Here is a 16,456-nt window from a genome sequence, read left to right as displayed (position 1 = left end):
CAGGTACCACGTTCTCCTGGCCCATGCCGGAGCAATGAGGATTATTCAGGAACTGAACCTCCGTAACCTCCACAGCACTTGCGGAATGACGGGGACGGGAGGAAACACGTACAGCAGTGGGAAGGACCACTCCACTACGAGCGCATCCCCTAAGGCTCCTCTTGGAGGAAATTCCCACGAGCAGAACCTTTTGCACTTCCGGTTGACACTGGCGGCGAAGAGATCCACTTGTGGGTTCCCCCAAAGGGCGAAGATCTCCAGGAGAATCTCCTGAGCCAGCTCCCACTCGTGAGAGACCGTGCTCTGCCTGCTCAGAGCGTCCGCCGCCTCGTTTTTCGTCTCCGGCCAGATGAACAGCCGAGATCGGAATTTCCTGCTGGATGGCCCAGAACCAGAGCTGCATCGCCTCTCTGCACAGAGGGAGAGACCCTGTCCCCCGCTTTTTTTTGAAGTAGTGCATGGCCACTGTATTGTCCGTCAGAATCAGGACATTCTTCCCCCGCACAGATGGCAGAAAAGCCTTCAGGGCTAGTCTGACGGCCCTCAGCTCCAACAGATTGATATGGAGTCTGGACTCCAACGGAGACCAACGACCGCAGACTGTCAACTCGTTGACATGAGCTCCCCATCCCATGAGGGATGCGTCCGACATGATCGTCACCTCCGGCCAGGGTAGCCAAAATGGAGCCCCCTTCATCAAATTGCCTTCGACGGCCCACCACAGAAGATCCTGGGTGACCGAGAGTGGCACCTGAACGGGATCCGACATCCTTCCGGAGCACCGTGACCACTGCATCTTGAGAGCCCACTGCAGAGATCTCATCCGCAGCCTGGCCTCTGGCACCAGAAGAATGCAGGATGCCATGAGGCCGAGCAGAATGTGATGAGCCCTCATCTGGGGAGGTGAACACTGCCCCAGAGATGTGTCGAGCACTGCTCCGATGTACTGTAGCCGCTGGGTAGGTGTCAAGTGGGACTTCTTTAAGTTGAGGGAGAAGCCCAGCTTGTGAAGGGAGTGGCAGGTGACTGACAGATGATCCAGGACGTGCTCGGGAGAGCGTGCCCTGATCAACCAATCGTCCAGGTAGGGGTAGACGTGAATCCCCCCTTTCCTGAGAGACGCTGCCACCACCACCATGAGCTTGGTGAAGGCCCTCGGGGCGGAAGTCAATCCGAACGGCAGGACCCGAAACTGAAAATGCGAGTCGCCAACTGCAAACCTCAGGTACTTCTTGTGCTTGGGATGAATCGATACATGAAAGTAAGTGTCCTTGAGGTCGAGAGACACCAACCAGTCCTGTAGTTGAAGGGCCTGGAGGACTTGAGAAAGAGTAACCATCTTGAACTTGTCCTTCCTGAGGAGCTTGTTCAAACCATGCAAGTCCATGATGGGTCTCAATCCCCCGTCCTTTTTCGGAATCAAAAAATATGGGGAATACCATCCCTTGTTCCTCTCCGCTAAAGGCACCAGTTCTATGGCGCCTTTCTCCAGCAGGGATTTGATTTCCTGCACAAGGAGCAGATCTGGACTCTTCAAAGAGAGATTTCCTGGTTGATTGTCGAAAGGCCTCTGCCGGAAAGGAAGACTAGCCGTGGGCTATGATCTCCAGACCCCACACATCTAAACTATTGGCACGCCATTCTAGAAGATGCTGCGCCAGCCTTCCCCCAACCGGCGAACCATGGGACATGGCCTCATGACTGAGCTGAAGCGGCTGCGGCAGTGCCAGAGGGCAAAGAGGCAACTGTCCGAGCGACTTTAGCACCTCGAGTGCCTTGTTTTCCACCTCTTGTACTCCTACTTTGGGCCCTTTGACTGGCAGCCCCCCTCGATCTACCAAAGGACGAGTAGTATCGAAACGAACCTCCCCTCCATTGCTGTCCCCTAGGACGAAAAGGTGGAGGTTGGCGACTGCAGCGCTCAACGACTTCGCTGCAGCTTTGGAGGTCTGCAACCTCTCAAGGCTCTCGTCAGCCTTGCTGCCAAAAAGATGGTCAACATCAAAGGGCATGTTGAGAAGTCGGGCTTGTACATCAGGAGCAAACCCCGACTTCCGCAACCACGCAAATCTGCGCATCACGGTGCTCGCCGCCATGGACACAGTCTGCCATGTCCAAACCCGATTGAACGGATTTGCACATGACATCATTGCCATCTTGTTCAAGAGCAAGAAATCCATCCCGTTCCTCCCCTTTGGGAATATGTTCAGCCGCCAAAGATACACAATTCCACAGAGTGTGAGTGAAACTTGCTAAGGCACACACAGAGTTGGCTGCCTGCAGAGCCATACCCCCTGAAGAAAATACTTTCTTTGCCCAACCGTCAAAACGTTTGTCGTCCCTATCAGGAGGGATGGTAGGGTACGATGCCTGCTTTGCTGGGGCCATAGCCACCCGCACCATAAACTGTCCGGAGTGGGGTCCATAGTCAAGTAGCCGGGGTCACCACTGGCTGGACGGTATTTTTTTGGCAACGACTTGCTCACTGCCGGGAGACTCTCCAGAGCAGTCCAAGCCGCCACCACCCTTCTCTGTAAGGCCATATGAAATGGCAGCACCGGGTCAGTGGGTGGACCTTGGTAAAGGATATCTGTCAGGTCATCCTGCAGTAAATCCACTGGTGGCGCAGACCACCCCAAGTACTCCGTCACCCTCGACATGAGGCGCCTGTACGAAGATTCAGCATGCGTACCAGGCTCAGGCCTGCCAAACTCAACCTCCGGGGAGGTATCAAGACCACTGGCGTCGTGCAAAGACTGACGCAAGTCTTCCAACTGGCTATGACCAGACAATAGGTAATCAGGAACCTCATCAGGAACCAAACCTTCATCAGACCCTTCATACACCGCAGAGATGTAATCCAGAGGCTGGAATAAATCCCTGGACGAGGGTACAGAAAAAGGCTCAAACACAGGCCTCACTGACTTCTTCAGGGCCTTCCTCGGAGCTTCCACCGATGCACGGGGTACCTCCGGTAAAGCCTCCACAAAAGGTGTCGAGGGCTTCGACGGAATCGGCGTCGACGTCAAGCGTGGCACAGATGGCTTCGACACAGGCCTCGAGGACGGTACCCCGAGCGTGTCCTTCGACGACCTCGAAGCCGATGGCATCGACGTCTTCTTAGAAGACCTCACAGGCTCCGACGGTCTCAAGGGGGTCGTGGACCGGGACCTGGAGCGGGCATGGCTAGAGCGATCCACCTTGTCCGATCAGGACCTCGATGGCTCCCGATGATCACTCCGACCGCATGAGCCCGAAGGCGTGTGAGCGGTGGCCGTAGCGTGTTCCCTGCCGGCTTCTCTCAAAGGCACAGATGGAACGGAGCTCTGAGATTTGAAAATCGTCATCATCTCCTTACGAAATGCATCCCATTCTGCAGGAGAGGAATGCTTGTTGGGACAAGCCACCTGCCGTCTGGCGGAGTCCTGGGACGAGGACGGGGAAGGCGTCCGGTGATGGCGATTCCGCGAGTGCCTCGAAGAGGCAGAGGAATGGCGGGAACCACACCGGGACCGAGACCCCCTGGACTTACACCGATGCAGATTTCGACTTTCGGGGATTGGAAACCTTACCGACAGATAGCTTCTTCTTCCGCTCCTGCAAGGCCTTCAACATCAAAGACTGGCAATCGTCACAGTCATCAGTGGCGTGGTCCTCGCCGAGGCACCAGAGGCAGATGTCGTGCGGGTCCGTAAGCGACATTTTGGAACCGCAGTCCCCACACTTCTTGAAACCCGACCGCGGGGTAGAAGAAGACGAAGACATGATATCTTCACAACACCAAGTTCGAAGAACCGTATGGAAACAGAAGAACCGAGGCGCGCCGAGACCTCCGAAGTGAACACATTCGTGGAAAAAAACGGAACTGAGGCTACAGGCCTCGTGCATCCTACTTATAACATCCGGTGACATCGGCTCGACGGAGACCCTCGAGGACAGCGTATCGGCATCATCGACGCAGGGCGCAGATGCCGAAAATTTTCCAAAGTAGCACAGCTGTGGTGATTACCTGTCATAGATGTGGAATACGTCAGAGGAACCAATCTCCTCAAAATATATATATACATTTTTCAATTTACTAACCTTGTATCTCGCTATGTATCTTCCTTTTCTTCTGTTTTTTAATGCATCTTTGGTTCAACCGTCCAGTATATAAAACAACCATAAATATGTTATGTGTTTCTATATGGCTATTTTCCTTGTCCTAGTAGTATCAAGTTAGACTTTGAACCTTGGTCTCTTATTTCTTGTTCCAACTGTATACAGAGAAATTGTTCAATGGGCCCAGATCTGTCAAGTCCATGACCTGAAAGACATATGTATATGTGTGTATAGATACACTTATATAGATCTAAGCATATACCATTATGCCACGAGGATTAGTTGATTTTACATTTAGTTTTTTTTTCTATTTTCTCGAATCAAAAGAAATATAACAATATTGGCTAATGATAATACTGTTTATCATCTCTATTGCTTGTTGGAAGCAAGGCCCCCTCCAGGCGTGTCTGCCTCACTCGCTGTTATATTACTGGCCAGGGCACATGATTTATATATATTTGGTGTGTCCCCTTTCTATCTTGTATGTGCACTAACCTGTTCCCCTAAAGTGTCTCTTTGGGATAGATGGATAGCTTCAAACGAAGAAAATGATTTTTTCCACGAACTTCCTTTGTGCTGTCAGTCTTTCCCTGTAAAGGGACAGCAGACCTGTCAATACATTTCTGCTTATATGGGTTTGGTCCGCTGCTATAAGCATTGGCTCTACATTACCACTGCTATCATGCACCTGAAACTTACTTTTTCTTTGCCTCTTCTCGCGCTGGAATTGCTGTTCAGCCATAATGTCTGTTAAACAGATGGAAGTCTGCGCTATCTTCAGTCTCACTAGAGCGGCGTGCGTGGTATGTATGCCACAACCCAAGGCGGCATTCTTTTTTGCAATGTATTTTTTTCCTCTTAGGTCTAGTAATACTTGCTCGAGTAAAGCCTGAATCCGTAGAAAAAAACAAATGCAAAAAACCGAAGGAGAAATGAATTTGACTGAAAATGGTAGCTATTCTGGTATGTATAGTAAATAAAAGGGGGGGAGGGGTAACGGTATAAGTTAGGGTAGGGGGAATCATAGGGTTTGTGGAGTTCAAAAAGTAATTTTCATTTTACGGTCAAAAAAAGTAATTATTCATTCATTCGATTTGTTTTTTCGAAATGTTCATGGATATCTTTAGAGCCGAGTGCTGTGTCTCTCTCTGCTGCTGTGAGCTCCGATTAGTTGCCATGGGAACCTGATGTTTCGGGTCCAAGTTTTTCAAGTCTAGTAGCGCCATGGTTGCCGCCGGTATTTTACCGATTCCGCCATGGTGAATGGTGGAATTACCGCCCCATTCCAAGGCTGTCGGGGCGGTAATTCCCCATTCACCATTGGCCCTTCCCCATTCCCATTTTTGCCCCCATAGGGCTCAATGGAAATGGGGAAGTTGGTTACGTTACCGCACATTGCGGTACCGTAATTAACTCCAAGGTCCCTTTGCGGGTCCAATCCTTAATGGCTGGTAACACCAGCCGTCAAGGTAGGGACCCGCAAAGGGACCTCGTTTAGGTGGTAAGGGGTTAACAGCGCCCCCACCTTTTACAGCGCCGTTAACCCCTTACCGCCTGGGTCGTAATGAGGCCCAATATGTAGGACCCTGTTTGTCCGTTGCTGTGGCAACACCCATGCCACTTCCGACGCGCCTTTGCATTCCCCAGGGACGGAAAGCGTTTCTATGGAATTCGCAGCTCTACTTCTGTCGAAGGCTGCGCGTCCTGCCTATTGCTTACTGGTGGAATGACCGCCTAATTTACAATTCCTGAATATTGCAATATCCCTGGTTCCTCTCAGGGTATATAGTCTTCTACATGTGTGAGGCAGACAAGCCTGGAGGAGGCCTTGCTTCCAGCAAGCAATAAAGATGATTGACCTTAGTATCACTATCCAATATTGCTATATTTATTTTGAGTGGAGAAAAAAAGAAAAAAAGAAACTAAATCCAAAATCAACAAATACTTAAATCTATATAAGTGTATCTATACGCACATATATATATGTCTTTCAGGCCATGGACGTAACAGATCTGGGCCTATTGAAATAAGTCTCTGTATACAGTTGGAACAAGTAATAAGAGACCAAGGTGTGGCACACCCTTGCACACCCTTGCACACAGAAACAATACAGACCAACCTATATGGGGTAAGCACAAACAAATGCTGATCATAGTATATAACTTAGAACTTCTAGGCCAAGGAAAATATCCATATAGGAGCCGATAACATATTTATGGTTTCTTTGTATAGTGGACGGTAGAACCAGAAATACTAGAGAACATTTAAAAAACTGAAGTAGGAGGAGATACATAGAGAGATGCAAGGTTAGTAAATTGAAAAATTAATGTATAGGATTTGATTGGATTAATAGTTTCACTAAAGTTCCAAGGTATACCTTGTTTTTACGTACATATGATTTTAGAGTAGAAAAATAGTTTCTACATTTTGTATGTTGTTTTTCAGGGTCAAGTAATAACTACAGGTCCGGAGGAAGGCGGCTAAATCAAAACACAGCTGAAACATCAAGCAAGCAGACACGGATAGTATGATCCCACTGCAAGCAACAACCATAGGAGAAATCTAATCAATATATTTTTGTAGACGTAGACCCTGTTTTTGGAAGTAAAAAAGAATATGTGTGCACTTGGGTGGTTAGTGGGAATCACAGCATGAGGTGATAGTGGAGGAATAGACCCTCTGCTTTGTTTTTGCTTTTGTTGATGTTCTTATGATATGTGCTGAACCAGTAAATGTTCAATTTGTCTAAAAAATTAAACCAGGTTCAAATGACATGCACAACCATTAGTTTGTGAGAATACATGTAGGAGGGCAAATGTATGACGGAAAAGAACCGGTGCAAAATTATAAGCATGAAACTATAAAATAAGTTTAAAAAGATGTACCAATAAATAAGAGAAATTGGTTCAAAATACTCAGTTCCAAGAACTGTATTGTCATTGATTGAAGTTAAAGTAAATTGAAATCGTTATTAATGTTGCAAAGTGTTGGATACACTTCTGTGAAAAATATGCGATTGAACCCATTCTACCCAACAAAAGGGCATCTCCCTTATGTAAAAGTGTCAGTGCAGGAGCCTCTAAGGAGGCCCGGATTTCCTGAAGCAAATGATGGATGCTGAGCCTGGCCAGAACTACGTCCCTGGAAAGAGAATGCTTCACATTGAAGTGAGTGATTTGAGGGGCTGAGTGCAAGAGACACTACAGTCACAGCGCAAGAACGTTTAGGGTATCCACTTAGATGATGATCTAACTGATAAATCGGGCGACTCCATAACGGAAGATGGGGATCCTTCTCCTATGGATTTGTTTACCCTCATGAAGCAAATGGCTAAAGAAGTAAACTCGATTAAGCGATGGGGACCATCTTTTCACTCCAGACGCAAGTTTCACTTTTCTGATTCTGATATTTCTGCTCTACTTACTCATGCTCATTGTAATTGTCATTGTAATTGTTTATTCATTTATAGTGCGCACCGGGCCCGTGGGCATCTAGGCGCACATCAAGTTACAGGGTTACATATGACAGTATAAATATATACGAGATACAGAATATATATAGTGTACAGTTGGAGTACAGTTAAAGCAGGAGAGTGTGTTCTGGAAGAACATATATGCACTAGATACATTACTGAGCAGACATACATTTTTGGGGGAATTCACCAGGTGGAAGTACCAGAAGATATAATATGGGTCAGCAGTGTAGGGAGTGCAGCCATTTCTTGGTGTTAGATTTGAAACAATGGAAAGGGAAATGGCTCTAAAAGAGTCCGGGGTAGAGTTCCATAGTTGCACGGCCTGGACTGGAAAGCTAGCACCTCCTGTTTTTTTAGCTTGAATTTAGGTATTCTCGGGATGTTGGTTTCTAATTTTCTGATGGGGCATGTGGAGGTGTGTTTAGAGAATCTATCTGTGAGGTAGAGGGGAGCCATGTTGGATAGGAATTTATGAGTGAGGTTGATTGATTTAAGCTTGATTCGGTCTGTAATAGAGAGCCAGTTGGTGTCACGCCTCACATGAGAGATGTGTTGTGATTTGGGTATGCTTAGGACCGCTCTTAAGGCATTGGTCTGGATTGTTTGTAATTTAGTGGTGTTGCGTTTGTATAAGGAATTACAGTAGTCTACTTTGGAGAGGATTAAGGCTCTTGCAATTGTTATGCAGCTTGCCGTGGACAGGAAAGGTCGGCATGCATACATCAGTTTGCATGTGTAGTTGGTGGCGGACGCTGTGGCGTTGACTTGTTTATTAAGGTTGAGACCTGAGTCGAGGTAAAAGCCCAGGGTCCTGACCGCCTTAGATACATTGATCGTAATTCCATCACCCTACTGCTTCCCCTTCTAATCCTCTTCCCTCTAATCTTATTCCACAAGTCCATCCCTATCTTCTCTCTTATCTTATCACACTTATTAACTCCTCTTTTTCCAACTCCTCTTTTCCTTCCCTTTTCAAGCATTCACTCATTCTTCTGTTCCTAAAATAAAATCCCTTCCATTTCTGCTAATTTTCAGCCTATTTCTCTTCTCCCTTTCCTATCTAAACTTCTTAAATGTGCTGCTTATTTTCAAGTATCTACTTATCTGAATCTTTACTCTCTTTTACCTCCTCGCCAATCTGGATTTCGAACTGCTCATTCTACAGAGACTGCTCCTTTGCTGTTTCTAATGCTCTTCTTTCTGCTCATCATTCTAAATCTTCTTCTATTTATATTCTTCTAGACCTTTCCGCTGCACTTGATACTGTCAATCATTCTCTTCTTCTTACCCCTGTTTCTGCTCTTGGACTTTCTGGCTATGTTTTTCAATGGGTTTTTCTCATTTTGGTCAGCGGTCCTACTTGGGCTGGTCACACTTTCTCACTGCAACCTTTTTTTTATGGCGTTCCACAAGACTCCTTTTCTCGGCCCCCTTCACATTTCTCTTTATACTGCCCTCCTTTCTGCTCATATTTTCTCCTTTTGCCTTTCTTTTCATCGTTATGCAGACGACACGCAAATCAATTGATGCAATTTTACACTCTCCTGTTTCTAAATGTCTCCCTGCCATCGATAATTGGATGTCCTCTCAGTTTCTCAACCTCAATCCCTCTGACTGAGGTGCTATTTCGTTCCTGCTTCTCCCATCCCTCCTACGCTTCCTCCTCCTTCTCTTTCTTTTCCCCCATAATTTCTGCCCTTTTCCTCCTCTGCCCAAATTTGTGTATCATCTTTGACCCCTCTCTTTCCTTTTGCTTGCATATTTCTGCTACTGCTCAATCTTGTTCTTATGCTTTGATCAACATTCATCGTGCGGGACCTTACCTCTCATTGCATGCTACTAAGTTTCTTCTTTTCTCCATATTGATTATTGTACATCTCTTCTCCTTGGTCTTCCTGCCTTTCATCATCTTCCTCTTCGATCCATCTATAATTCTTCGGTTTGCCATCTTTCATCCATGTCTCCTCGTGTTTGTGCTCGATATCGCTCCTCGCTTTTGAATCTCGTCTCCTCTATCATTTTCTTTCAATTGTTTTCAAGTTTACTCATGGTCTTGCTTCTCCTTATCTCCCCTCGCTGATTTCATTTTTTTTCTCCGTCTGGGTCTCTCCAATCTCAAAATCAGTTTCTGCTTACAGTTTCTAAACTTCCATGTGCATCTTCTTGTTTCTGTTTTTTTACTCTTTTGACCCCCTAAAGATGTTATGTTATGAATTTTTATAAAGCACGGACCATCACCAGCTAGGGCATCATGGCGCTAGAGATCAGACTAAGAGGAAGCAGCAAGAAAACGAGAGAAAGCCGCAAACCTGCATTCGGCCGAAAATAAAACGGTTTTTAGTGTGCAGCGAAAAACCAGGTGATTAACCAGAGCAAGAAGTATGGGAGGCAAAGTGTTCCAAAGAGAAGACGTAGCCACCTAAAAGGAGCGACCCCCAAAGTGAGAGCGCTTAAACCGAGGAACCACAATGCGACAGGTTGCAGCAGACCGAAGCGGGCATGCAGGTATATACCGCCTAAATTTAAGCTGCAGATAAACCAGCCCTCTACCATAAAAGGCCCAGGAGCCAATGTAGCTGTCTGAGGATGGCAGAGATGCATGAAAGGCGGGGAGCTCCTTCGGTCACACATGCTGCCGAATTTTGAATGATCTGAAGCCCTGAAGCAGGTAAGTGGTTTGAGAAAAATAGAGAGAGTTACAGTAGTCCATAAAACCCACAACTAATGAGGAAACAACCAGAGGGTAAAGCTGAACAGGAGGAAAAGGAAGGACTTTACGAAGAACCCAAAGTTTAAACTGAACAGCTTTTCAAACCGCTGACCTGATCTGCCATGGAAAGCGAGGCTGACAGCACGTCCCCAAGATCTTTCAAAGTGGACAATTTGCCTAGCATTTCGGTGCTGGAATGCCCCAGGGCAGGACAAAGACTGATATGTTTTGGAAATTTCTCCTCTGTCAAAGATAGTGAGCTAAAGACTCTGGGTAAGTCTCTCATAACCAGGACTAATGTGTGGCAGAGGGACTCCCAGAACCCCCCTTGTTAATTTGGTATATTATTGAGACCATAGGAAATACTTGTGTAGTCCTTCGAGGTATGGCTTGGGCCTGGCTCCGAAAGTCATTCTATGTCATCCACTTCCCCAAAACAGGCAAACCAGTTCAGTGAGCACACTGGGACATGCTCTTTGGCCACTCTGCCCCTAGGACCTCTCGCGATAATCCCAGGGCCCAGAGGAGCCTGAGCAACTGCAGGAATGGCAATCGAGTAAACCTCAGACAACGGTGTGCAATGTGTAGAATTAGGTCATTCTGCTACTGCAATGCCCCCCTTCCATGTGGGTGGAAATAGTTCAGCAACACCATCCATGCACAGCGCTTGGCACCAGGGAGTCCTAGGTTGCAGACTACAACATGATTAGTCACACCAAGGTGCTTAAAGGTCGCCACTATGCAATCCCTGTCAATAGATTTGTTTGTAAGACCCACCCACTGACTCTGAGAGCCATTAGGATTAAGTGTGAATCAACAGGTCTGCCCTTAATATTAGAATTAATCCACTGGGTTCACGTATTGACTTATTCATCAAAGCACCACAATCTTCTCTCATCCCGACCTCCAATTTTGGCATATTCAAAATCACTCCCAGAGTTACAATTACAATTACAACTATACTACTCTCGGGAGGATAGCTCAGGGGCAACGCACTCGTCTTGGAAGCAAGACGATGCTGAGCAACACAGGATTCGATCCCCGGGTCCGCACTTAGAAACCTCTGGGTATTAAGTGCTTTATAAATAACCCATTACAATTACAATTACAATTACCAGTGGCAATGCTTTGGAAGGTAACTGCTGGAAGTTCTGCCTCATAGCCACATGCATTGGTACCTACTCTCAGAGGCAGCAAGAGTTTGGGCGGCAAGGATGAAACATGAGGTAGGGGGGCAGTAATGGCAGCGGGCACTGGCGCAGAGGCAGGTCAGGGGAAAATCGAGTTTTATTAACTTGGAATTAAAGAACTTAACAGTAATAAGTAGACACGACAACATAGACAATAATATTGCAAAAAGAAATTCATACGTTCATCGTCTAAAGCACAATCTCCTAGATGTTGTTGCACCAAAAGTGTGTATTTCTGTTGCATAATCTATTTGTGTGATGTTTCTCCCAATTGTATGCATAACTGGAGACTCTTAAGTCATCAAAGAACATCCACATGTTTTTATGAGATTTAATTTACTGAAACTCCGCTCAACAATTAACAACACCTGTAACCAAGATATTCAGAGCAAGCCACACATTTGGAAATGACAATGAATTCTTTCGATGGTGAATATGTTAAAACAAAGAATGCATTTCCACTCTCCAAAACGCATAATTGTTGGCGTTATCGATAACTACAGTCTAGTAAAGCATGAGCGAGATTTTTCTTGAAATAGTCCACACTGCAAAATTGAATAACTTCCAGCGGCTCTTCATTTAGGGAGGTTAAGGCACAGGGCATGATTTTCACAGGATCGCAGACTTTTGTTAAGTGGCCAAGTTGAGATATCTGAGGAGTGTGAAATATAGACACTACACCACATATCTACCCAACTCTATTAGATACAGATATCTGTTTATGGGAGCCTAGACAAATCTTATCTGGTTTTACACCAGTACCACACAGAGTGATAAATACCAGTGAAAGAAAATGCATAACAGGGCAGAGTGTTGGCTGAGTGTTGGTTTTGCTTGGCTTGGAGAACCTTCCCTGTGTTACAGACCCAGAGTCTGTCTACTGCTTCTACTACCAGCTTCCTGCTTCCTGTTTGCTTCAAAAACTACCACTAGGACGCAGAGCATTCGCGGAGTGTTGGCTGAGTGTTGGTTTTGCTTGGCTTGGAGAACCTTCCTGTGTTACAAACCCAGAGTCTGTCTACTGCTTCTACTACCAGCTTCCTGTTTCCTGTTTGCTTCAAAAACCACCACTAGGATGCGGAGCATCTGCAGAGTGTTGGCTGAGTGTTGGCTGAGTTATGGAATTGCCCCCGCCCGGACACAGCCAACCCCGATATCAGAACACGCAGCCATACAAAAACCACAACAGAAGGCTGCGAAGTGAGTCTGCTCACCCCAAAACACGACCCTACGTGCACTAAACTGAGAAAAAATGTCAGTGAAAAGAAAGCTGGAAATGAGGCTATGGGCCACGTTTTGGGCCGCGCAGAGGAAAACATGGATACAATAACAGCACAAATCCACGGATCACAGGAGACTTCGGCCCCTCAAGGTGAGCCTTTGATTGAATTGCAAGCTACATTTTCCTCCCCTTTATCCCCTACAGCGGCTTACCTTATCGCGTCACCAGAGTGTAGTGAACCACAGTGTGAATCCAATGCGGAAGCGATGGTGGGCCCGCGGAAAGCGTGTGGGTTGCTGCCGGGGGCAGGGTGTACGAGTGAGGAAAAAGTGGCCGTGGCATGCAGAGAGGCTGACTGCGCTGGCGCTGACGTCGGGACAGTCTCGCTGGAGTGTGAGCGCAGTGGGCCATCCCCCGAGTCCCGTGAAGGCGCAGGTCCCTCTCGCCCCAGGAGGTACTTCGTCACAAATCACTTTCCGCATTTCCCATTTCAAGATCGTTCCCCAAGACCTGGCCAGAGGAATCCCCTGCCTATATGGATGCCGTAGGCTTTTTTTCCGACCCATCAGTGGAGGAAATAACTGAGCCTGGTAGCAATAACTGCTCAACTAACAACAATTCTAAAGTAGTCCCTGAATCTCAAAAAGAAAAGAACACCACTTCCTACATAAAAATGAAAATAGTACCAAAATGCAGTTGAAAGACATAAAAAGTAATTCGCAAACAGAAAAGTGTGCACAAGTACTTGACACTGTGCCAAGAAACATATTAATTGCTCATCCAAACACAACAAAAACACTCATCTCCCTCAAAGAGAAACAACAAACAAATGGAAAAAAAATGATGACAACGGGGCTCACAACTAGCCAAAAAACGCAAATGAGCCAATCAAAAATGCGAAACAAAATCAATTCCTGAATTAAAATCAATCAGATGGCACTTTCAGCCAAAGGACCAATCAGCAACAAATAAGGAATTAGTCAATACATTAAAAAAATGACTACCCTAGTCCAGGTTGACTCTCATGCATGGAGAGAAGTAACGGACAATGAATTACTTCAGGCATCAGGGTGAGAGGATTCTGTCCAAAACAACCTAAAAGCACTTGAGTTGGGTGAAGTGGTTGTTCTAAACCCCCCAAGAATTAATGCATCGCGAGCTCGACAAAATTCAAACAACAAGTCTTCTGGTTGCCGACAAGATGAAGAGGTTGATGTTTCTGCGCAATCTGAGCTTCACACCTCAGCTCTGATTAAATCATCAGAACAAGAAAGCCTTACCTCTGTTGCTACAAAGCTGGCTGCAACATCTATTCCTTATGGCAGAAGAGAAAAACAACATATTCTCGAAGTGGAAATAAACCAATCTACCACCCAAATGGCTCCACCAAAAAACAAGCTCAGCAAACTCAGCATTGAATGACAGTGCAGCTCAAACTAATGAAAGTTCCTTGGCGCCCACAACGCAACCGCAACCAACGACCGAGCCAGCGCCTCAAAATCACAGTGAAATAAGTAAAATTGATACTACCACATTATCTTCCCACAACGAAGATTCAGAAGAATCGAATCATACGACAAACCGGCCCCAAGAGACATATAAACCTAAGCGGCAATTCAAACGCCCTAAGCCAGTTGAGAAACACAAAAGTTCCATGGAACAACCCACAGAAGATCATATTCAAGCATGGGCTGACCAATGCTCCAAACTTCAAATGGCGGTTGGCTCCATGACGACAATAACCATAGCCCCTTTTCTTAAACTGTACGAAGGCTTACATGAAAATTACAAGGATCAGTCAATTCTCCTAGCACTCATGCAATCAAAATTAATATACATAGAATCGTATAGTGAAGCCACTAAAGAGAGAAGAACCAGAGAAAAGGAGTCAGAAAACATCATCTTTAAAACCCTGATTGAATTAATAGACGAAGCGCGAGAGGACAAGAGAGCCTTCATAAACGGCTTCAGGGAAATAGTTAAGCTCCTTAAATCAGAGCGTTTTGAGGACACATCGAACTTAAATGGAAAGCAGGAGACAAGAAGGCAACCCCTACTCCCAGAAAGTCTTTTACAGGTGCAAGAAATAAGCATGAGTACAATGAATACAGCAAACATAAAAATTGCTCCACTCATGAAATATGTGCTTCAGGACGCGGCTAATACGAATCAAACGCCCTCTTATCCTCCGCGCACAAATGGCAAAGCCAACAGCCCACTGAACCCAGTGTCAAATCTACAACTTCGGATGCCCGGTCCAGGAGTAAGCAGGGGAGATCCTACAGAATCAACACCCAAAGAAGTATTTGCAGTATTCAAACCAACAAAAGAATCCTGCAGAGACAAAGGAAAGGATCGAGGAGCGAGAAATAAATATGCGGTTCTACCACAGAAAAAAACAAAGAACTTACCAACTGTTAAATTGTCTTGCACAGGATGAGCTAGGAACTTTATCAGAAACATAAAACTGATAAAAGAACTAGCTCGAACCGAAGAACCACCCCAGAAGAAAGACAAAGCACAAGGGGAGGACAAAGACATCCTGAGAAAAACAAACACAAGACATTTCACTAATATTCAGACAAACGTGACAGAAACAAAATGTATTGAGCAAAAAGATCAAGAGGCCTTACTGGATCTCTCAACTTATGAAGATGAGAGCGTCATAGAGCTAGAGAGTGGTAACGAATCAGAGGAAATCCAAAGTCCGACTAATGACGAAAGGGAATCAATGAGACATATTCCAGAGCCTGTATTCTTTATAACCTTACAATCAAAAAGAGAGTATTTGGCTAATAAACAAAAACCTGAAAATAAACAAAGACAAATAATGGACGTCATAGTTGTACCCTCTAAAAAGGCTTATGAGCCAAAGAGGCACCCATCAACAAACAAACAAAAAGAAATGCAAAACCTTTAAAAGCCGGCATTCAGAACAAATAAGGAATCAATAGACGGGACGACATTTTCATTGGAGCGAATCTTGAAGGCAAAAGATGGCTTGATCTTGAACAGAGCAAGCCTGATGAGGTTAATACATTTGGTACCCCAATTACGAGTCATAGAGCCAAAGACATTAAAATAGTGGCATTTCTGGTTGAATCACAAACAGAATTTATTCACATACATCTTGCCTCTAAGACAGTCATGAATCTAATCATCTCAGCGACAGAAATCTTAGAATTCTAGGTTTTGATCTCAAAACATTACAAGAGGACAAACAGGAAATTGATGAACATCTCCCAGTAAACAACCTAGAACAAAGTCGCTCAAAGAGAGAGTCTGTCGACGAAACTGAGAACGACCTAACCACTAAGCCCATCAGATTCTCGCCCACAATCTTGCGAGGTCCAAAGGCTCTTCACATCATCATCAAAGGAACACCTGAGGAAATGGAGATAACAAATACCATAAATACCATGAAAATGTCCACGAAAATAGACAACAAGGCTTCCTGGGAATGGTTATCAACAATGCTTGCAGGCCAAGAAAAACAATAGATCGACCATCAATGTGAGCAAAGAAAGTTACAAATAGCCATATGGAACTCAAGAAGATTCAAACATTTGTTTGAAAACATAAATCAAGAACTCTTGACAGCGGACATAATATGTATCCAAGAATGCTGGCTACAAGATATGCCCCTCATTGATGGTCGTTTTTGCTTGCTAAATAAAGCCTTAGAAGGAGCTACGGGGAGCCCATCCGCTGGGCTACTAACGATTATTAAAAAGACGGCAAGAAAAAAAATCGTACGA

This window comes from Ambystoma mexicanum, chromosome 8 (assembly GCF_040938575.1).
Source record: "Ambystoma mexicanum isolate Mex_15411 chromosome 8, UKY_AmexF1_1, whole genome shotgun sequence".
NCBI lineage: Eukaryota > Metazoa > Chordata > Amphibia > Caudata > Ambystomatidae > Ambystoma > Ambystoma mexicanum.
Note: the sequence above shows the minus strand (reverse complement) of the source record.